We start from the raw sequence: 24,832 nt of genomic DNA on the forward strand, positions 1-24,832 counted from the left end.
TTTTCACCCAGTTTGCTGCCACTGATCACCGATTCTTCACTGCTAATATTCATCTTTTGCCAGTTCTTTGATTCTTCTCATTGATTACTGTGATTTTGCTGGATCAATTTTGATACTTTTTGTTGTCATTGTTTACTTTGTCAAAAATTTTTCCAACATTCCAAACCCCACGGTTAAACCCTTCATTTACCAGATGAAATTTTTGCCACAAAGGCTGTGCAAACGCAATTGCCCATCAAAAAGTTGGTTTTCATCTCTCCTAACAGCATAAATACACGGAGTGATCAAAACGGTACAAATTTACTAGTTTTGTGACATTTTTGGCTAATAAAAAAGTTTAGTGACAGAACCGGCACTTCACAATAGTTTAGTGACATTTCGTGCAATTTGCTCAAAATAGAAAAAGGGACGTTCCCCAAAAATTTCTCCTAGTCTGCTGTTGACCATTGGATAAGGGAAATAATCTCCGTTTGGACTCTTGTTCCCTTTTACTACTCAAACTCTTCTACTGACTACCGTCAAATTAGCACATTTTTATGGTATTTTGTTCCACTCCCTGCAATAAATACAAATTTTCAAAAGTGAGTCGAATCTGCCAATTAATGCACAATTGGTAAGATAATAGGAGGGAATTAATTATAAAATAAATGACAAAATTGTGACTTATCAATTAAAAATCGAGTGACACATTTGAGGACAATTTATGTTGAAGAGTTTCAAGGAAAAGGTTGTGTAGAAAAAATTGCCATGAAAAAATAACTTTTCGTCTCTTATAACGGCAAGTATATACAGAATGACCTAAATGGTACATATTTACTAATTCAATGATATTTTTGGCTAATAAAAAAGTTTAGTGACCAAAACCGGTATATTGCAATAATTTAGTAACATTTCGCGCAATTTGCTCTTTATTTTAGCATGCTAGTTAAAATCAAGAAAACCCCACAATATTAACTACTGCCTAAGGCTAAAATATATGCATGCATACAGATAGAAAATACTCCCTCTGTCCCATTGAAAGTGTCATACTTTCTATTTTAAGATTTCCTAGAATATTTGTCACTTGCTAAAAATAGTAAGAGTGAATGGTCCAAAAGGTCACTAAACTATTAAAAATGGCATCCTTTGGTCACCAAACTTTTTTTATGGCCGAAAAGATCACTGTCGCGCCCCATTTTTGATAAATAAATAAATGGTTTGAAAAAATGTATTTTTTGATTCAATTTGTGGTTGGAAAATGAATTTTGATTTGAAAGAAAAGTGGGCCTCAATGGGGTTTTGAGAATGCGACGATTTGACCCAAAATTATAGTTTAAAAAGGGTTTTTTGAAATAAAAATCGGAGTCGCCACTTGGTAATGAGTTAAGGTGTACCAAGTCACCTAAAAATGAATTTTTAAAGAAAAATAGGAAAAAGTAGTAAGAAACCCCTTTTAAATGACTCCTAGTCCACGTAAACCAAAGAAAAAGGTTCGGGAGTCACATTTGACGAAGGGGAAGGCAAGGATAAAAATCCAAGGCACCCCTTCGACCTAGCCAAAGCTAGTTGCATGATTTAATCAAAGATTTTCTTGTTTTAACCAAAGAATTTATTATATTTGGATGCACTACATGAATGCAAACCCTAGACCTAGGGATATTGGGGGAAATTTTTCTTCAAAAGTTGAGTGGTGCCAATCACATTAATTGTGAAGCCCAATAACGATCTTTTGAAGAAGTCACGAATAATGCGAGTGGGATGCAAATGAATGGAATGCATGCATGCAATGTGAGGACATGAGTTTGAAAAAGTAATAAAAAACAACAAATATGTAAATGAAAATGTGCACGTGAGTGGGTAAGGTACGGTATGTGAAATGATAATATGAAGTGCATGTGTGCAAGTGATGATAAAAGTGTTCGTGTGCAAGTGAAGAAACATAAAGGTGCACGTGTGCAAAATGGGAGGAAAAAATGAAAGTGTGATGAGGGTAGAAAATGGTAGAGTGGATTTAAAAATGCATGAGCCTAGGGAATTCATGCATATTGGGTACGGGGAGACCTAAATCGTGACTCAATTTGCCCTTTTATAGAGGGAATACAAGCGTGCTAAGGTTTAGAAAAAGCCACACTCGTCTATATCCCATATTTAAGGGGACTCTCAAGCAAATGAACCCTATAACTAGCATGAAATGCAAAAATCCTAAAATGGAGGGAAAAGGGGTTCGAGGGGCATGCAAAATGATAAAACTAAAAAAATGCATGATATGTAATGAACATGCAAACAGGTACTAACGAGGAGAAATTCCTAAGGGTCTAGCGTTGGACTAGCCCATTCTATGAATTCCGACTAGCGTTGGACTAGTGGAAACGTACATTCATCCATCACATTCATTCAGGCTATGGAAAGCGAGTAGACATGCCAAACACTTATAAACACATAGCACATAACATTTAGCATGCTCGACTAGATGCAAGGCCCTAACAAAGCAAATTAACACATAGTAACTAAGCATGCAAGACACATAAGACAATTAAAGCCCTAACTATTACATTTGCTAGCTAGGCACATGACTTCGATAGGTCTTCATTGAATGCTCCTCCAAGCCCTATCTATTACAAGCCAAGAGGTGTACACATACCCCATAAAGAATAACTTAAATAAAAAGCAGAAGTAAATGACATAAATAAAAGAAATTAAAGAAAGACTAGGAAAGCAAAGTAGACATGTATATTCACATAACACGTAGGAGCACGTAGGAAAAATAACTCAAGAATATAGAAGTTACCTCCCTTGCAATGGAAATCGAGTAAATGAGGTATTAACTTCAAAACAATAAAAAGGGTCAAGGCACCAATTTATTTGACAAATAATCACAAAGGATAAAAATAAACATGAATTTGAATCAATTAAATCATGTCAACAACCCACATTTAAGAAGTCAAGAGAAGAAAGGACTTGATTGCAAAGATTGGCAAAATTTTGGGGCCAAAATTAAAGAAAAATAAAGTTCAAGGACTTATTTGCAATTAAAGTAAGGACCGAATTGAAAGTAGTTGAAAATATCCAGGGCCACAGTGAAATTAAAGAAAAGTACAGGGACTGATCTGCAAATGCGTTCTCTGGTTTCTTAATGGATCAGGCCATGGGGCCATTTTATTATTTGTTTGGGCCAAAGCTTCCCAGCCCAATGGAAATTCAGAACAAAAAGGGAATGGGCCATTTTATTTGTTCGTTTGGGCCAAACTCTTCCTAGTCCAACCGAAAACCCAAGCAAAACAGATGGGCTAGCTTAACTATTTTGACCCAAAATTAGCCAACCAAACAGATGGGTCATGAATCTCTAGCCCAAACCAAAAAACAAACAAAATAAACTAAAACAACTTTCTTAAACCCAAACACAAAATATCCTCTTGGCCCTAAACATTTATTTCATTAAACCCAACAAGATAAACAAATCAACAAAATTATTAAGCCACAATTATGACCCACAAACAAGAATTAATCTAACCCAAAAGGCTACTTAAGAAAATGAGATGATGATTAAAATTCAAAAGGATGAAGTAAGTTCAACTTTTCTAATTTTTGGGTCATATCAGAATGAGGGGAGAACTTGAGGGGTTCATATGCAACAAAACAGGGATCTAATTGAAGGAATTACAACAGTTTCGGGGGGCAAATTATGAAGTTCTAAAATTCTGGGGTTAAATCATAATGGAAAGGGAAATTGAGGGACTGGAATCATGAATTTAATCAAATGGTCATCTTCTCCAAACAGATTAGCCATCCGCTGCTGTTTTCATTTTTGCTTTGCGGACAAATGAACACCAGAAAATTCAACTCTGGCTAATCCCAAAAAAAAAATGAAACTCACACAAACTTGTTATCCTACCATTTCAAATTGAGTTCATTCAATCCGGAAACATGGGAAGCAAAGAAGTAGAAGACAGCAATGCATCAAAATTTCTTAATCGTAAAGAAAAGAATCGGCCAATTCAACTAGTTTCTCCACACGAAAATGTAAACAAGGCATCTTCCAATAAGAATTTTCAGCTCAGGCATTTCGTCGAACAGATTAGGGGCATCAAGAATTTCATCAGATTTTTGCTCAATTGAAGTTATGATTGGCCCCAAAATTGTTCAAAACATAGGGAAATTCAGTCCAAACAATCACAGATAGCATGTATGTTTCACAATCATGTACAACCGGCAAACATTGCAATGAGCAAATTCAGAAAAGGCATGCTTTTGAGAGCTTCCAACGTTTGTGTTTGGAAAGAAACAGAAATTGAAAGGCAGAGGACAGCTTACGATATTTTCTCTCGGTGAAATTCCGAAGGCGGCAATGATGGATTGGCGGTGTGGTAGTGGCGCTTTCCTGGCAGCGGCAATCAGCAATTCCTCCGCCCCATTTTCTGCCCGAGATTCCTCCTCAGTTGCTCCCTTTTTGCTCTGCCTGAAGCTTCCAATTTTCCTTTCGGAAGTTTTTTCCTTTTCCCATTCTTTTCCTTCTGCCCGTAACCGCTAGCTTCCTTCCACGGCTCTCCCTTTTTGATGTTTGCTTTTTCCCAGCTCTCCCATGCAACCTTCCTCCGACCTCTCTTTTCTTTTCCGTTCACCACCCTAAAACTTCTTCTCGTTGCCTGTTTTCTTTTCTCTGCTCTAAAGCCCGTTGCTTCCGCTTGTTCGTGTTTTTTCAGCCCCTGCGTCCGCCGCCAACTTCTTTGTTTTTCTCGGCTTTATTTTTTGCTGAAGCCTCTCTCGGCCTCCTCTCTTTGTTTCTGCTATCCTTTTTTTCCGTTTTTCCCCCCCTTGCCGGCTGCCTTTCCTTTTCTATTTATATGGGCACCACAACCCTAAACATCTTTCCTCAAATTGCAGCTGAAGGGCTGCCTGGTCCTCTGTTTGCAAGCTGCGGCAATACGCAGCTTGCATGCCGCATTTCCGTTTTTTTTTTTGAGATTAATTAAAACAATATTGATAATAATAAAAATAAATAACAAAATAATTTAATTAACCTTGGATAAAACAAATAAACTAGAAACAACAAAGTATAAAATCCAATTCTTTTTTTCATTTCCCATTTTCATCGTTTTTTGCTCTTTTCTTTTTTTTTTTTTCTAAATGAACCAAACAAAAATAAAAGATAAATTAAGTAGAAATGACTAAAATAGATAAATAAAACCAAATAAAACAAAATTGCTATTTTTTCCTTTTCCTTTTTTTCATTTTTTTCCTTTTTTCATTTTTCCTTTTTCTTCTTTTTTTTCTTTTTCTTTTTTTTTCAAGAAATCCTATGCTAAAAACTTAAAAATAAAAATAAAACTATAAACTAAAAACTAAAAATCGAATAAAACTAACACGACAAATAAAAAACTAAAAATAAACAGTAAATGAAATTACACCAAAAATTTGGTGTCTACAGTTTGCCCCTCTTTGTCTGAGTTTTGAAAAAACTTGAGACAAACAAGTAGACACCAAATACTTACCTGCATTATTCGGCTGCAAAATGATTCCAACGAACAAGAATTCTAAAATGGGACTGACCCAAACATGAAATTAAAACGGGACTGACCCGAACAGGAAATTTAAAACGGGACTGACTCGAACAGGAATTTAAACGGGATAGACCCGAATAAGAAATTTAAATGGGATAAACCCACGGGATAGACCCGGACAAAAATATAAATGGGATAGATCCAGACAGAAATATAAATGGGATAGACCCAGACAGAAATTTTAAAATCATGGGACTGACCCGAATAAACATAAAAATCATGGGACTGACCCGAATAAAACGAAAATCATGGGACTGGCCCGAACAGAATTAAAATCAGATGAATTGAAGTGAGATGGAGTGTTGGTGGGATTGACCCATGTTTATTGGTGATGCAAATGAAATGCTCGCTAGTGGGACTGACCCACGGCTAGTGGCTAACGAAAATAAATGCTCACTAGTGGGACTAACCCACGGCTAGTGGCGAAGAAAATGCTCACTAGTGGGACTGACCCACGGCTAGTGGCTAACGAAAATGAAATGCGCACTAGTGGGACTAACCCACGGCTAGTGGCTAACGAAAATGAAATGCTCACTAGTGGGACTGACCCACGGCTAGTGGCTAACGAAAATGAAATGCGCACTAGTGGGACTAACCCACGGCTAGCGGCAGAATAAAAAGAAATGCTCACTAGTGGGACTGACCCACGGCTAGTGGCGATGCAAAATGAAATGCGCACTAGTGGGACTGACCCACGGCTAGCGGCAGAATAAAAAGAAATGCTCACTAGTGGGACTGACCCACGACTAGTGGCTAAGCAAACGAAATGCTCACTAGTGGGACTGACCCACGGCTAGCGGCAGAATAAAAAGAAATGCTCACTAGTGGGATTGACCCACGGCTAGTGGCAGAATAAAAGGAAATGCTCACTAGTGGGACTGACCCACGGCTAGTGGCTAAGCAAACGAAATGCTCACTAGTGGGACTGACCCACGACTAGTGGCTAAGCAAACGAAATGCTCACTAGTGGGACTGACCCACGGCTAGTGGCCGTACGAATGAAAATGCTCACTGGCGGGACAAACCCAACTCCAGTGAAAATAAAATGCTTACTGGCGGGACAAACCCAACTCCAATAGCAATGAAAATAAAATGCTTTGACAATCGGACAGTGGGATCAAACCCGAGCCTGCCGTGATGAACTTGATTTGATTTTTGATTTTTTGATTTTTTGATTTTTTGATTTTTTTTTTGATTTTTGATTTTTCAACATAATTTGCCCCAGTGTGATGAATTGGTCAGTGGGATTAAACCCAAGCCTGCCCAATGGGAAGTTGGCGGCACGAAATCCAGGCCCAACTTGACATTTTGGAATGTTAGCAGCTCGAAATCCAGGCCCAACGTGATATTTGGAATGTTGGCGGCACGAAATCCAGGCCCAACTTGATCTTTGGAATGTTGGCGGCACGAAATCCAGGCCCAACGTGATGTTGTGAATGTTGGCGGCACGAAATCCAGGCCCAACGTGATGTTTATGATGTCAAGAGAAGGGGGGAACAGAATGATGCGCGGCGTGCATTGAAGTTTCGCCCACAAGAAATCAAATTTGATTTTTCAAGAAACAAGAATTTGAACTTGATTTTTGACTTTTGAATTTTGAATTTTTCTGATTTTTTTTTTAGAGAATTTTTCAAAAATAATTTGCCCTAAGTGTAGGGCCCTTTTCCCTTCTTTCTTCTCTTTCTTCGGCATCGGCTTCCCACATCACCAGATGCTTTTTCGTCATTTTGAACCATGAATACCTGTACAAGGGGTTCATCAAAGTATGACATGCATTCAAATTTCTTATTTGGAAAGAACAGCGTGATTGGTTTGACATCCTCAAATGTATTACAAAAATTTTGCCCCAGTGTGGGCTATTTTGCAAAATCTCTCACATGAAAATTTGCCCCAGTGTAGGCCTATTTAATTGCAAAAAATTTGTTTGAATGACCCTTCATTTATTTGAACAAAGTAAGCAATTGCTTTTCCTAACATATCATGTGAAGAAATTTGAATGTCCTGCTTAAACTCATATAACACATTTCATGATGAATTTCTCAAAATAATGCCAAATTACGAAAGATTTCTTCCCCACTTTAGCATCAATGCTTTGGGTGATGGGTCACCATTTCTGGTTGGTTCATCTTTCAGGACCAATCAAGTGACTTTATTTTTGATTTGGAAGTGGCTGAAGGAAATGGGAGGCCAAGATTTGTCTTTTTTTTTTTCCCCAAAATTGTATGTAATCCCTTCAATACCACATCTTAGTGAAAGCAAAGAGTTTGTCACTCTTATTTCTTAAGAAAACTTAGTCAACGTATAAGCTTTATAGGCTTGCAACAAAATGGGTAGAAACGAGAGTTAAACATGTGAAAACTGGTTATACCCCTATGATCACAACTAATTGATGGATTTCTTACGAGCATAATCCCCACTTTGAATTGTCATGAAAGAATAAGTCAACGATGGACTTTATGAGCTTGTAATGTGGTTTGAAAACGATAGTTAAAGAATAAGACTTTCAAGGACATTGCACCAAAGATCGCATTTTTCCAATAATGGCTCTTATTTCATATTCAAAGATTTCGGACTTTGTTTGCATTTTTCCCATCATTTACCAGGGACTTCAGCGTCGAAATTTTCTGCATTTTCTTGCATTTTTTTTCTCAATTTTGTGGGTTTTCACAAGATGAGTAGAGTCAACCCCATACCCAAGCAATTCAGAACTACAGCTAAAATTTTCAGACATCAGAAATTTTCTTGATAGGGCCATTGCAAAGAACAGAAGTCAGGACTTTCGGCTTTTGTAATGGGGTCAGGTGGGGTGCTTAGGAAAGTTAAGGCCTGAAAGCGGATTTCAAAAACGGTTTAAAGAATCTGAGATCGCATTGTTACGCCAACCCTATTTTAGGGCTAAATCGGAATTTGCCCCAGTTTATGCTCAATTGAAGCTTTTTCTCTTTCATTTTCTTTCTTTTTTCATCTTTCGGTCTTCTGCCATTCTTTTGAACTTTCACAAAATTTGCCCCAGTTTATTTGTGAACTGAGGTTCTCTTTCTTCTTTTGTCTTTTGATTTTGTGGCTTTTCACCTTTTCACTTCTTGAAATTTTCCTTTTCAACCCAAACTTGCCCCAGTGTGGGGTTTGCGATTCTCAGGTGTTGCCAAACGAAGTATTTTATTCTGAAGGCTCAAAAGGGATAACTAGGGATAGAATGTTTGATTGGAAAAGAAGAGAGCCTGACTTTTATTCCGTTCCTTACAATAACTCTGAGAGGAAACTTTCATTAATGCGAAATTTTTGGCATGTATCTGAATTAATTGACTGAGGAAGACTCTCCATAAGTGGTTCGTCGAACAAAACCCTTCCTTTTCTTCTTTTTTCCGAAAATTGGAATCCAAGTGGAATCAAATTTCCCCAATTCGCGGTTCCCTTTCCCCTTTTCTTTTTTTCTTTTTCAAAATTTCCCAATCTCCTTCCCCAATGTGGGGTGCGATCATATGTGCACTCGAAAAGAACCACCAATTTTAGCTCAAATGAGGATGCAAGGGATGATCAGTGTTTAGGTTGTAGAAACGACGGCCAAAGTATCATTCTTACACCTCATGACAACCAAAGTAATAAAATGGTCATTGAAAATCCATTCCCCTTTTAAATATTTGAAAATTTTCCAATAGAGGGTAGTGATCATTAAGGCGCTCATTTGAAACGAAATTATTCTTTCAAAGGCTCAAATGGGAGAGCAAATGATAAAATGTGTATAGGTAGAGAAACGAATGCTCGAAGTATCATTCCAAATTTTCAAAACAAACAAGAATAATGCACATTTTTGCTTTCACTTAGATGTGAATTGAATCGGTTAAACACAATAGACATTTTCAAGCAAAGATAGCCCCAATTTGCAATTTATCAATCAATGTGACTGATTTTATTTTGGGGTCAAATGAAGGAGGAAAGGAATCTCATAGGGCCTTTTGAGTGACCTCTTTTAATTCTGAGCACTCTTATTGTGTAATTCAGATCACCAATCTAGTGTATACAAGAGTTTTAGAAAGCATACACTTGCAAATTTTCAGGCTGGAGGTTGAAAAACCTTAATTTGGTCTTATTTCTCAAAATTCATCATGAACTCTCCAAGGAGTAAGAAAAAAGAATGAAATGTACATAAATATACACAAAACAAAGAATTGTCCAAAAATTTTATTGCTGAAAAAAAATTCTCATTCAATTATGATACAAATGAGAAGAGAGAAACTTATAAAGAGCTCAAAATATACACTTTTGTCTCCTTTTCTTTTGGAACAAAATGTATTAACAAATCAAATATACAGAATTTCCCTTTGAAAAATAATTACAACATCTCTCAAAGGCTTTAGCGTAGAGCTTCCAGATAGATCATTTATGTTTTCATTGTAGGATCTGCCCAAGAATCAAAGAACACTTTCAGTTTTGACACTTTATTAGATCGGAAGTGCCATCAGATATAGAAAAATATTTTTCCTTTTATTGAAGTGTTTTTATGAATGCAGGGGAGGGGGGAAAACAAAAGAAAAATACCCTGAGTTAGTAAGAAAGAATATAAAATCGGTATGCATGTCCTATAGGGGAACCCTTTTATGCCAAGGGTAGGCCTAGCATGAAATGCAATCCTCCAGAGCAGGCACTATACAATACCTGATAAATCCGATTAATTCATTGAGTGAAAAATAATTTTGAAAAATTTGACCCATTGGAATGAGAAGAGACGTTTGTCAAAATAAGGATCTCGTCCGAAGGGATTGATCACTTTTGATCGACACAAGAACTTGCAAAATCGCACGGGTTTGACCTTGACGAACTTCCTATCGAAGAGATTGGAATTCGTTTTGACAACTTTTCTCAGTGAAGCACGGGTCAAAACTCCAATTGATCAAATGGCTGGATGCAATGGATGTTTTTCTCAAAATCGACTAGGTTTTCCATTTTGAAATCCGACATTGAAATCCTAATTGGTCAAATGAAATTGAATAAAATTGATCATTTATTTAAAATTGACCGGATTACCCTAAAAGGGAAACGGGTCAAATGAATTGAATGAAATTTAATTTATCAAAAGTTAATCAGATCACCCTAAAAAGGGTAAATTGATCAAATAGATTGAACGAAACTTGATTTATTTCAAAATCGGCTCGATTGCCCTAAAAATGGGTAAATTTGCCAAATGAATGAAATTGAATTCAAAAATCAACCCGATGACCCTAAAAAGGGTAAATTGGCTAAATGAATGAAATTGAATTCAAAAATCAACCCGATGACCCTAAAAAGGGTAAATTGGTCAAATGAATTGATGATTTATTCAAAAATCGAACGAATGACCCAAAAAGGGTAAATTGGTCAAATGAATTTGAATGGAATTGATGGTTTATTCAAATATGGGTTGAATTGTCCATCCATTGGTAGTTTCAAAATTCCATTGCGATGCATTAGCTTATGAGCTTTCTAAAATCGAATTTTGGCCTTGATTTTTATCGTCTTAATAGGAGGAATTATTTGTGAATTTTTTCAAATTAATGTCCTTTACGCAAGGGATTTTTACCAACTTTGATAAAATGGCCAAAAAGTGATTATTAGACGCTCATATTCCAAAGATTGCTCTATGCAAATAATCGGATCCTACCTTACCTTGTGCACTACCCCTTTGGATGGTACAAAATGTAAACGTGCAAGTCTCACTGGATTAAGTATCCGAGACACAAGGTGGCTTATTTCTAAACACGGGATTCCCTATGTGGCATTCTCTTTCTAGGGTTTATGCATGATGCCATTTATTAAAACGATGTAAATATGTGACAAATATGGCCTAAAGGACATGAATAATGCATCGGGAGGGGGAAAATGTCTAAAATGGAATGTATTTATTGAAAATTAAGTATAACGACTGAAATTTAAACATGTGAGTTATCTAGTAGGTAGGCCACTAAAAGAGTGCCAAAGAGGCCTCTTATTGCTAAGGCACATGAATGCAAACAAAAAACAACGAAATGATTAGTGCAATTGATAGTACACATAACATATTGGGAGCAATTAAGAAAAGGAAATACAATAAAGCAAGTAAAAGGGGTGGAACCCCTTCCCTCTTGCCTAATGTGCTTAAAAAGAAGGGTGAGGCTGACTCTAACCTAGGAAAATGCTAATATGGATGCATGAGGTTGGGGTTCACTAATGCGACTAGACTCGATAAGGCTTAAAAGGTCCCCAAGCCTTCAGACCTAATGGAATGGGTCATCAATCCCAAGACCCTCAGTCGGTGGCTCGAGCGGTCCCCTAGGTATTGCTATGGGCGCAACGCACACCATCCACATACCTAGAGAAACCATTCCTAGTCCTACAAGGCGGTGTGGGAAAGATCCCACGAAAATAAAACAAAATGGGATAACAACAAATAAACGTGCACGTATGAAGTGTTCCCTATTTTGAGGGAAGGGGTTGAGAACCACGCGAGGCTCTAAAGGTGACACCCCCCCCCCAAATGCAATGCAAACGCGAGATAAACAAGTAAACATCCAATCAACCAATCATACATTCGTGAGCGAGGGAGTAGTTTGGGACGCGAGAAATGCAAAATCCTAAAAATGGAAAAAATGCAACCCTAAAACACCCAAATGTGATATATGAAAAGGTTAAAAGAAGAAAAAGGTTGATTAAATCAAATTTGCTCGGACTCTCGAATGTCCCCAGTGGAGTCGCCAACTGTCGCGCCCCATTTTTGATAAATAAATAAATGGTTTGAAAAAATGTATTTTTTGATTCAATTTGTGGTTGGAAAATGAATTTTGATTTGAAAGAAAAGTGGGTCTCAATGGGGTTTTGAGAATGCGACGATTTGACCCAAAATTATAGTTTAAAAAGGATTTTTTGAAATAAAAATCGGAGTCGCCACTTGGTAATGAGTTAAGGTGTACCAAGTCACCTAAAAATGAATTTTTAAAGAAAAATAGGAAAAAGTAGTAAGAAACCCCTTTTAAATGACTCCTAGTCCACGTAAACCAAAGAAAAAGGTTCGGGAGTCACATTTGACGAAGGGGAAGGCAAGGATAAAAATCCAAGGCACCCCTTCGACCTAGCCAAGGCTAGTTGCATGATTTAATTAAAGATTTTCTTGTTTTAACCAAAGAATTTATTATATTTGGATGCACTACATGAATGCAAACCCTAGACCTAGAGATATTGGGGAAAATTTTTCTTCAAAGGTTGAGTGGTGCCAATCACATTAATTGTGAAGCCCAATAACGATCTTTTGAAGAAGTCACGAATAATGCGAGTGGGATGCAAATGAATGGAATGCATGTATGCAATGTGAGGACATGAGTTTGAAAAAGTAATAAAAAACAACAAATATGTAAATGAAAATGTGCACGTGAGTGGGCAAGGTACGATATGTGAAATGATAATATGAAGTGCATGTGTGCAAGTGATGATAAAAGTGTTCGTGTGCAAGTGAAGAAACATAAAGGTGCACGTGTGCAAAATGGGAGGAAAAAATGAAAGTGTGATGAGGGTAGAAAATGGTAGAGTGGATTTAAAAATGCATGAGCCTAGGGAATTCATGCATATTGGGTACGGGGAGACCTAAATCGTGACTCAATTTGCCCTTTTATAGAGGGAATACAAGCGTGCTAAGGCTTAGAAAAAGCCACACTCGTCTATATCCCATATTTAAGGGGACTCTCAAGCAAATGAACCCTATAACTAGCATGAAATGCAAAAATCCTAAAATGGAGGGAAAAGGGGTTCGAGGGGCATGCAAAATGATAAAACTAAAAAAATGCATGATATGTAATGAACATGCAAACAGGTACTAACGAGGAGAAATTCCTAAGGGTCTAGCGTTGGACTAACCCATTCTATGAATTCCGACTAGCGTTGGACTAGTGGAAACGTACATTCATCCATCACATTCATTCAGGCTATGGAAAGCGAATAGACATGCCAAACACTTATAAACACATAGCACATAACATTTAGCATGCTCGACTAGATGCAAGGCCCTAACAAAGCAAATTAACACGTAGTAACTAAGCATGCAAGACACATAAGACAATTAAAGCCCTAACTATTACATTTGCTAGCTAGGCACATGACTTCGATAGGTCTTCATTGAATGCTCCTCCAAGCCCTATCTATTACAAGCCAAGAGGTGTACACATACCCCATAAAAAATAACTTAAATAAAAAGCAGAAGTAAATGACATAAATAAAAGAAATTAAAGAAAGACTAGGAAAGCAAAGTAGACATGTATATTCACATAACACGTAGGAGCACGTAGGAAAAATAACTCAAGAATATAGAAGTTACCTCCCTTGCAATGGAAATCGAGTAAATGAGGTATTAACTTCAAAACAATAAAAAGGGTCAAGGCACCAATTTATTTGACAAATAATCACAAAGGATAAAAATAAACATGAATTTGAATCAATTAAATCATGTCAACAACCCACATTTAAGAAGTCAAGAGAAGAAAGGACTTGATTGCAAAGATTGGCAAAATTTGGGGCCAAAATTAAAGAAAAATAAAGTTCAAGGACTTATTTGCAATTAAAGTAAGGACCGAATTGAAAGTAGTTGAAAATATCCAGGGCCACAGTGAAATTAAAGAAAAGTACAGGGACTGATCTGCAAATGCGTTCTCTGGTTTCTTAATGGATCAGGCCATGGGGCCATTTTATTATTTGTTTGGGCCAAAGCTTCCCAGCCCAATGGAAATTCAGAACAAAAAGGGAATGGGCCATTTTATTTGTTCGTTTGGGCCAAACTCTTCCTAGTCCAACCGAAAACCCAAGCAAAACAGATGGGCTAGCTTAACTATTTTGACCCAAAATTAGCCAACCAAACAGATGGGTCATGAATCTCTAGCCCAAACCAAAAAACAAACAAAATAAACTAAAACAACTTTCTTAAACCCAAACACAAAATATCCTCTTGGCCCTAAACATTTATTTCATTAAACCCAACAAGATAAACAAATCAACAAAATTATTAAGCCACAATTATGACCCACAAACAAGAATTAATCTAACCCAAAAGGCTACTTAAGAAAATGAGATGATGATTAAAATTCAAAAGGATGAAGTAAGTTCAACTTTTCTAATTTTTGGGTCATATCAGAATGAGGGGAGAACTTGAGGGGTTCATATGCAACAAAACAGGGATCTAATTGAAGGAATTACAACAGTTTCGGGGGGCAAATTATGAAGTTCTAAAATTCTGGGGTTAAATCATAATGGAAAGGGAAATTGAGGGACTGGAATCATGAATTTAATCAAATGGTCATCTTCTCCAAACAGATTAGCCATCCGCTGCTGTTTTCATTTTTGCTTTGCGGACAAATGAACACCAGAAAATTCAACTCTGGCTAATCCCAAAAAAAAAATGAAACTCACACAAACTTGTTATCCTACCATTTCAAATTGAGTTCATTCAATCCGGAAACATGGGAAGCAAAGAAGTAGAAGACAGCAATGCATCAAAATTTCTTAATCGTAAAGAAAAGAATCGGCCAATTCAACTAGTTTCTCCACACGAAAATGTAAACAAGGCATCTTCCAATAAGAATTTTCAGCTCAGGCATTTCGTCGAACAGATTAGGGGCATCAAGAATTTCATCAGATTTTTGCTCAATTGAAGTTATGATTGGCCCCAAAATTGTTCAAAACATAGGGAAATTCAGTCCAAACAATCACAGATAGCATGTATGTTTCACAATCATGTACAACCGGCAAACATTGCAATGAGCAAATTCAGAAAAGGCATGCTTTTGAGAGCTTCCAACGTTTGTGTTTGGAAAGAAACAGAAATTGAAAGGCAGAGGACAGCTTACGATATTTTCTCTCGGTGAAATTCCGAAGGCGGCAATGATGGATTGGCGGTGTGGTAGTGGCGCTTTCCTGGCAGCGGCAATCAGCAATTCCTCCGCCCCATTTTCTGCCCGAGATTCCTCCTCAGTTGCTCCCTTTTTGCTCTGCCTGAAGCTTCCAATTTTCCTTTCGGAAGTTTTTTCCTTTTCCCATTCTTTTCCTTCTGCCCGTAACCGCTAGCTTCCTTCCACGGCTCTCCCTTTTTGATGTTTGCTTTTTCCCAACTCTCCCCTGCAACCTTCCTCCGACCTCTCTTTTCTTTTCCGTTCACCACCCTAAAACTTCTTCTCGTTGCCTGTTTTCTTTTCTCTGCTCTAAAGCCCGTTGCTTCCGCTTGTTCGTGTTTTTTCAGCCCCTCCGTCCGCCGCCAACTTCTTTATTTTTCTCGGCTTTATTTTTTGCTGAAGCCTCTCTCGGCCTCCTCTCTTTGTTTCTGCTATCCTTTTTTTCCGTTTTCCCCCCCCTTGCCGGCTGCCTTTCCTTTTCTATTTATATGGGCACCACAACCCTAAACATCTTTCCTCAAATTGCAGTTGAAGGGCTGCCTGGTCCTCTGTTTGCAAGCTGCGGCAATACGCAGCTTGCATGCCGTATTTCCGTTTTTTTTTTTGAGATTAATTAAAACAATATTGATAATAATAAAAATAAATAACAAAATAATTTAATTAACCTTGGATAAAACAAATAAACTAGAAACAACAAAGTATAAAATCCAATTCTTTTTTTCATTTCCCATTTTCATCGTTTTTTGCTCTTTTCTTTTTTTTTTTTTTTTCTAAATGAACCAAACAAAAATAAAAGATAAATTAAGTAGAAATGACTAAAATAGATAAATAAAACCAAATAAAACAAAATTGCTATTTTTTCCTTTTCCTTTTTTCCTTTTTTTCATGATTTTCCTTTTTTCATTTTTCCTTTTTCTTCTTTTTTTTTCTTTTTCTTTTTTTTTTTCAAGAAATCCTATGCTAAAAACTTAAAAATAAAAATAAAACTATAAACTAAAAACTAAAAATCGAATAAAACTAACACGACAAATAAAAAACTAAAAATAAACAGTAAATGAAATTACACCAAAAATTTGGTGTCTACAATCACTAAACTCGCAAAAATTTTTCAGCGGAGTCATTTTACCGAATTTCAGCGGTTTCTCATCCGGTTACAAAGGTCTTGAATTGAATAAATATTCTGATATGGGCAAAAATGTCCAAAAGATTATTGGGGCAAGTGAACTCACGGACTGTTTCGTTCCCAAAGTTGACCAATCAACCCACATTCACTTCGTCTTCTCCGGTGAAGTTTACTGGCTGTGAACACTTCACTTTCCAATTTGACCCAGTGCAGAAGTTTACTAGCTGTGACCGAGATTCACTCTCCTCTCTGTCTCGTCACTTCCGACCTCCCCACTCTCCCTATCCGTCCCACCACTAACCCCAACCCCACATCCAACTCCGACGACGATGATCCCTTTGAGACCACAAGTTTCATCATTGCTTTCTCAACGTGGTCTTTCGAGCCATACCCATTATTTGCTTAGTCTTCGATTTCCTTCGCCAGCCACCTAGCTGAGCTGGAAAGAGTCTTGGTAGTTCTAATGACTACACCCGGCCAAAAAAAAAAAAGAAAGAAGAGTGACTCCACTACATATATATTTACCCAGAAAAATGTTTTTTTTTCTTTTACAGAAAAAGAAAAGAAAAGAATGATACTTTTTTTTTTTGTATTTCCGCAGCCGTGTGCTCTAACCCGTTACCAGTGGGCTGCCGAGGGCAGTCGTTGAAGGGAGTGCTATGCTATCCCATTCTTCTCAGAGAAAAGAAAATGAATAAAGCCTAAAAGGTAAAGGTAAAAGAAGAATCTCAGGGCCTTACCTCTCTCTCTGATTTGTGTGCGTACCAGTTTCTACTCAATGGTAGGGGGAGGAGGGAGTGCAGAACAACAATTATTCACACCACCACCATTCCCCATCCCCTTCTCTTCAAGTCAGCGATAATACTCTATAATTATTGCCGCTGCCTTTAATCATTCCCCCTTTCTCATTTTAAATTACAGTCTCTATTTTTATCGCCGGAGAAGACAAAGTCAATCTAGGGGTTCAAAAGTGGTTTGGGAACGAGACAATCTACGGCTTCACCTGTTTCAATAATCTTTTGGACATTTTTGCCCTTTGACTATATTCCTCTATTCCACGTTGCCCATGCCACCGGATGAGAAACCGTTGAAATTCGGTAAAATGACTACGCTGGAGAGTTTTTGCGAGTTTAGTGACCTTTTTGGCCACAAAAAAAGTTTAGTGACCAAAGGATGCCATTTTTAATAGTTTAGTGACCTTTTGGGCCATTCACTCAAATAGTAAAGACTTTTCATTCAATTTCATTCTTTTACCCTTTTGGTCCCCACAATAATCAAGTTAATTGTGCCCTTTGAGCCCACTTGTTTAGTGTTCATGTGTTTGAAAAGTTCATATGAATACGCGCGTGGAGTGAAAAACCATAAAAACTTGGTTAAGCGTGCTTTGATATATGCAAACAAAACAGAAGTTCTGGCCCTACCCTCCAGTAGTTGTTTAGGCTTTTAATTTGAATTGGCATCAATACCTGAATCTATTGCATTTACATGAAGAGCTTGGGCAAGGGGCAAAACGGTAAGCAACTCACTTATGCTGGAACTGTTCATAAAAAGCACAGTTTTCTAAGTGCGACGAAATTTTTGGGACAGAGGGAGTAGTACTAGTAGATGATAAGGAAAAATGGATACACACCAAAAGTAGAGAAACCCAACTGTACAAAATCTTGGCAGAGAAAGTTTGTCAAAATTAAAGGTGGCAATCCGTCCCAAATCCTAATGGGCTACCTCTACCCAAAAGGATTTTGGGTAGGATGGGTATCCTAATTTTGATGTTGGGCTTGAAATGGGACTAATTCTATTTATACCCATTAATTGATGGAAATTTTTAGAAAATATTTGGGTACCCATTGGACCCAATATCTTACCAAAAATTTACCCCATTAATTGTTGTATAGCTTTTAATAACTCAAGTGAACCATAGTTATTCTTCTAGTTTCCTGAACTTTTTTGTCCCTTAGAAATTAGTTTTTTTTAAAAAATTTTTTCCATTTTTTCGTAAAAATTTTGTCGCCAGTCTCAATTTAGAATGCATTTTGAAAAATGTCAAAAGAAACTTCTTGTTTTGAGATGAAAACTCAATAGTTGCGCAGTCAGGCCTAAACGGGGATAGTGGAGGCGCTTTTAGACTTGTAAATGGTTTTGAACTCTTTTTCTAGTAGAATACTGATCAAAATAAATTTTGGGAGTAATATGGAAGTCATTAATCTATAATTTTATTAAAAAAATACTTTGTCCAGCCTTTGGTAGTTTTGTGATGGCTTATAGGCTCCGTTTGGTAAGTGAGTTTTTTGGGTGTTTGTCTAAAACTTTACTGTAGTTTATTGTAGAAGTTTTTTAAAATTTTTTTTGAAGTATGTACATTTTTTTAATATTTTGAAGCGTATAGTTTAAAATTTTTTAAAAGTTTTTTGAGATTACTGTAGTTAAAGTTTTTAAAAAACTTGTAACAGATAAACTTGGCAAAAAACTTGCCTGCCAAGCAAGGCCATAGTTCCAAATGCCATTTCTTTATACTCATAAATACAAGTCCTTTTAAGTTTTTATAAGACTTATTTTTTTCTCAACTAAAATTTAGCAACATTGGAAGTCAAAGATTAAAAAATATATATACATAGAAAATAAATAAAAGAAAACTTGAGGGAGAAAAGAATTCAGGAAAATATAAATTCACAATAAGACTAAAAGAAATTTAATAAATAAAAATATTAAAATTATATAAAAATAAAAAAATTAAAGGAAAAAAGAATACAAAAAATAGATTTGGATATTGGATGAAATCAATTTAAACCCATTCCAAAATGATCCTGCTCAAATCAATTCCGAAACACATATGGATAAGGTTGGGGCTAAACCTATATTATTCGGTCCCATCTCAAATTTAAGCAAATCCCTTCCATCCCGCCTATTTTGCCATCTCCGGACAAAATCTTCCCCCGAGAGAACTAAGCAGATAAACTTGATTAACTGAAGACTGAATACTCACACACATGGCCCAGAGTGGTAACATAATGATTAAAATCGAAACGGAAATAGCATGTACGAGACATGCAACTGAAACTTTTGATTATTTTGGCAATTACTACTCACGTACACCAGAAACAATACTAGTAGAATATAAGGCAAAATACCAAAAAACTTCCCGTAGTTTGATAAATGTTCAATTTAACTCTATCTAATTTAGAAATCTACACTATAACTTCATGTGGTATTGACTGAATTGAAAATTAGATAGAAAGCATCCAATCTAACGGTTGTGTGTAAAATGTTAATATTGCCCCTATTATATGTAAGATACTTTCCATTCAATTTTCAATTTAGTCAAAATCACAGGGAGTTATAGTATAATTTTTTCAAACTACAGGGAGTTAAATTGAACATTTGACATATCATAGGGAATTTATTTATATAGGGACAATATTGACATTTTATATATAACCGTTAGATTGGATGCTTTCCGTCCAATTTTTAAATTAGTTGAAACCATAGGGAGTTGTAATATAGATTTCTAAATCAGAGGGAGTTAAATTAAACATTTAGTAAATCACAGAGAGTTTTTTGGTATTTTACCCTAGAATATATCATAGCCAGGAAAAACCAAAGTTCAAGGCAAGACACCTATAGAAGGGTTAACATAGTATCACCAAATTCATATATTTTAGACAAATAATATCTTTTACACTGGTAATAAGCACCTCGAACCATCATCAAAGTAGAAGCCTTTTCAATCAAGGGAGCACATGGATTGCAACATAAATGGACTTCAGGAATTAACGCTTGGAAGACATACACCACATCTACTAGGTAAGGAAAATGTAGTTAAAATTGGAGACATGAATAATATTTTTTTAAACAATGAGATACAGAGAAAAAGAAGATTGACAGAATGTGAAACAATGGAGTGCTAATTTAACAAAAAAGTCGAAACATGTTCACTTGCCGACCACGGGGCTCCATGTCTGATTACCAACATCTTAAAGCTGACCTCTATCTTCAAAGAGTAATGCAACGAAATAAAGTAATTAGGTCTCGTTTAATAACCCAATTCAATACGTAAACTTACTAGATTCAACTTTTAATATGTTCAAACGTATTTAATAACAAAATATTAAACATTAGTATTAATTAAGTGACACTAAATTTCTTAGACAAGCCTTACTCCCAAAAAATAAGTGATAAGTTATTCACTCATCACTGAACGTGATATATATTCAAATGTATTTGATTTAATACTTAACAATTCAATAATTTAATGGATTCAAATTTTAAATTTCAATTTTTAAATTTTAGTTTTACTAAACGCATCCTTTAGTCTTAAATTTGATCCTTTAGAAAACACATAAACCATACTGAAAAAATGTCATAGAAGCAAGTAAATTATGAGACAATGGCACCGTAAAACTCACTTTTCATCAAGATGTGGAGCGTAAATCTTGTTTACAACCCAATTCAAGGAGATTCATACGTATGAGTATTGAGCAATTCTGCCATTATCCTCCATACATCTCCAGCTCCATGATAAGGACCTGCAACAAGAACAAACATAGTTCCAGGAAGTCGAATGACATCATACCAAAAAAAAAGAGTGAGTAGAAATTATTGTAAGCAATCAACTAAAGAACGTTGTCCTCAATGAGAAATATCAGTGAACACCTATGCTGTATAGTCCCTCAAATTGGAATGTTATAGTAACAAAAAAAGAACAGAAATTTGAACTGCATTGAACATCAAAATAATCTAGATTAAGCTAACTGGTGAACAGTGAACTGAAGAGCAACAATCCCATTACCCAAAAAGGTTCAAATTTTGCTAAAATTAGTATACTTATTCAGTCAATTCACATATGAATTACACAAACCAATACAAACTTATATTAAAAAAAACCCAGAAAAGTAAATCAGAACCTAGCTTAAATATACACTGAAATTCATTGTATACAAGCAAAAAATAATTACGGTCAAGAGATTTTTCCTACCAAGTAAATTGCATAGGGATAAATTACGAAGACTAAAAATGGAAAAATCCCAAAAGATTCATAGATTTCACATCATTTCTTACAAATTCTAAATTATAAATAGAATGCGCAAAAAAAGAGGTAACATTTTTTTTAAGGGACAAGGAATCCTTTGCCACCAGCAACAACTTAATTTCAACAGAATCTGTAATTAAAATACCATCTTACTAAATTGTTTCATAAATCACCATCTAATTAATTGCAAAATACTTCAGGGAACAGCACAAAGTAATTGTCATAAACATTAACTCATACCTGAATAGCATAATTATTGTTAGTGAAGCTGATACAATCAGAAAATATGAAGTCTCAGACACAAATGCAAACATGAAATAAAAAAAAAAGAAAATAATAAAAGTGAACAAAAGAAATCAAGATCAAAACCAGCTGTAAAAGTGACCGTATTTCTTTTTTCTTCACCTGAAGCCTCTAGTTACTCAAGCTATAGATGATTCACCACATCAGCATCAAGCCTCAAACATTACCACCATATATTTTACCCTATTAAATCACCCATCTTGGATGCTTTAATTTGCGCTTCGAGAAGAGGTAATTTGAAGATATCTGATGCTTTAATTTCGATCTCAGAGGTAATTTGAGGATGGTAAATAGATGGCAAACCAATTTCTAAGTTAAATCCCAAATTAAGAATCAAAATTGTAAATTAAATTTCACTACATGTTTTTATGTAAGAGATAGAAATTGATTGAGATTTGAGAGAACGTCTTGGGAGGCAACACGACTAAAGACGGGGAGAATCGGTGTAGAGAAGAAAAGGGAACTGGAGGCAAACTATGATGGTACCGAACAGGAACCGGGCAATGGAGGCAGAGAATCGGTGCAGAGAAGACAAGGGAACTGGAGGCAAACTATGATGGTACCGAACAGGAACCGGGCAATGGAGTTGTTCACAGTTTGAATTAACAAGATAACTTGCTCAGAATTCAATAATAAGCAATATTAATAATGAAGCCAATAAGAATTCAACTTAATGGTGCTACATTGATCAGAATAAGGAGATTACAGAATTGGTGGGAAAAGAAAAAGGGGATGAACAAGAATGAAGCAAATCAGAAGAGGATAATGCTCAGGGAATGATCCCTAACAATGACTAACAAATTCCTACTTTTCTCATCTCTGATCCTGACTATATATAGCTAACTAACAACTAATTTCCTTAGCTCTTCCAATCCAACTTGTCCACGTGGCTTGGTTAACAGAATCTGTTGCAAGTCCACTTGCTCTCTAAACTCACGTTTCTTGAGCAGTTTCTCAGTAAAGGCGTGATTCTGGTTCCATGCTTTCTCTTGCCTCATTCGTTAACTTTCACGCCTTTTTTGCTGAGTACACGCCTTCAATTCTTGCTTCCATGCCTTCAGCTTTATTTAGCGAAATTCTGTTTCATGACAATTGCTCCCCCTTCAATCAATCTTGTCCTCAAGATTGAAATTCAGGAAACTCCCTCTCAATCTTTTCTGCATTCTCCCATGTGGCCTCAGCTGGAGTGGTTCCCCACCAATGGATAAGCCATTGCACAGCTGCTGCACTCCTCCTCTTGATGATTTTGCGATCTAGAATAGCTGTTGACTCCACCCTCAAATGACCCTTCCCATCCATGTTTGGTAGTTGGAGTACAGGAATTGCATTTCCCCTACCTTTCTCTTCAACAATGATACATGAAACACAGGGTGAACTTTGGATCCCTCAAGTAGCTTCAGCTTATATTATATGCAACCTTCCCTATCTTCTGAATCACTTGATATGGACCAAAGTACCTAGCAGACAGCTTGGTGTTGCCCCTTAATTCCATAGACATTTGCCTATATGGCTGTAGCCTCAAGTAGACCCAGTCTCTCACATTAAATGTCCTTTCACTTCTGTTCTGATCAGCATAAAACTTCATCCTATCCTGTGCCTCCTGTAAGTTTTTCTTGAGTATTCCATCCATCATCTGTCTATCCTTCAAGTGATCCTCCACTGTAGCCACTCTCGAGTGTGAGTAAGGCCCCAGTGCTAGCTAAGAAGAAGCCATTCCATATAAGGCCTCAAATGGGCTCATCTGTATAGCTGTGTGGTAGGTAGTGTTGTACCACCACTCAGCAAGGGAGAGCCAAGCATTCCATCTTTTAGGTTCTAAGTGTGTCATGCATCTCAAATACATTTCCAGCACCTGGTTTACCCTCTCAGATTGCTGTTTGGGAGTGGTAAGCAGTACTCAGCTTCAGTTCAGTTCCTAACAGGGTGAAGAGTTCAGTCCAAAAATGGCTGGTGAACACCTTGTCCCTATCAGAAAGCATGCTTAGGGGTACTCCATGTAGCTTATAGATTTGGTCCAAGAAAATTCTAGCCACTGTTGGTGCATCAAAAGGGTAGGAGAGACTGATAAAGTGTTCTGATTTGGTGAACCTGTCCACCACCACCATAATGGTGTCATTTTTCTCAAATACTGGTAGTCTTTCAATGAAGTCCATAGTCACATGGCTCCATGAAAACTGGGGTACGGCGAGAGGTTGCAGAAGACTTGGATAAGCAGTGTGTTCATCTTTACATTTTTTACATGTATCACACTGCAATACGGTGTCTTTGACGTCCTTGTGCATTCTTGGCCAATGGAATAGCTATCTAGCCCTCAGATAGCTTGCCTGTATTCCAGAGTGTCCTCCCAGTTGTGAGTCATGTATTGCAGTAATGATTTTCTTCCTTACTCCCCCTCTTTGTGCCCACCACTATCCTACCTTTGCATCTGAGCACACCATCTTGGAAAGTGAAATCTGGTTGGCTGTCAGGGTTAAGCAGCAGTTGCCTGATGAGGTCCTGAGCTTTTCAATCCCTTTTATAGCTTCCAATCACCTCTTTCGTCCATTCTAGAATGACACAGACCAGTGCAGCACAGTCTCTTTCTTCATTGCTGGCTGTCCTGGATAATGTATCTGCAATGACATTCTCTCTCCCTTTCTTGTACTGGATCTCATAACTCAGTCCCAACGTTTGGTTAGCTAGTTCTATTGAAGTGTGGTGGTGACCCTCTGATCTAGTAAGTGCTTAAGGCTCTGATGGTCAGTCCTTATTATGAAGTGATGTCCTTTGAATTAGTGCCTCCATTTAGTTACTACCATTACCAAGGCTAGCAGCTCTTTTTTGTAGATGGAGAGCCTCGGGTTCCTAGGTCCTAGACTCGGGCTCAGGTATGCCAAGGGTCACTTTGTGACAGCCCCACCTCCCCCTAAGGCGAACCAGAGGGGTCGGCGGGCCGCCTGCCCAACTCTCGCCGGGACTCAATCGT

At 36.9% G+C, this 24,832-nt stretch overlaps 1 long non-coding RNA gene across 1 annotated transcript; it reads right to left on the minus strand.

Moving 5' to 3' along the window:
* Positions 1–9,706: 9,706 nt before the first annotated feature.
* On the minus strand, positions 9,707–15,963 carry LOC140015563 (uncharacterized). Its single transcript, XR_011822205.1, has 2 exons — positions 15,377–15,963; positions 9,707–9,938 (listed from the first exon to the last, which is right to left on the minus strand). It is a non-coding gene; the product is annotated as an uncharacterized lncRNA (long non-coding RNA).
* Positions 15,964–24,832: the final 8,869 nt, after the last annotated feature.

Source organism: Coffea arabica, chromosome 10c (genome assembly GCF_036785885.1).
Source record: "Coffea arabica cultivar ET-39 chromosome 10c, Coffea Arabica ET-39 HiFi, whole genome shotgun sequence".
Taxonomy (NCBI): domain Eukaryota; kingdom Viridiplantae; phylum Streptophyta; class Magnoliopsida; order Gentianales; family Rubiaceae; genus Coffea; species Coffea arabica.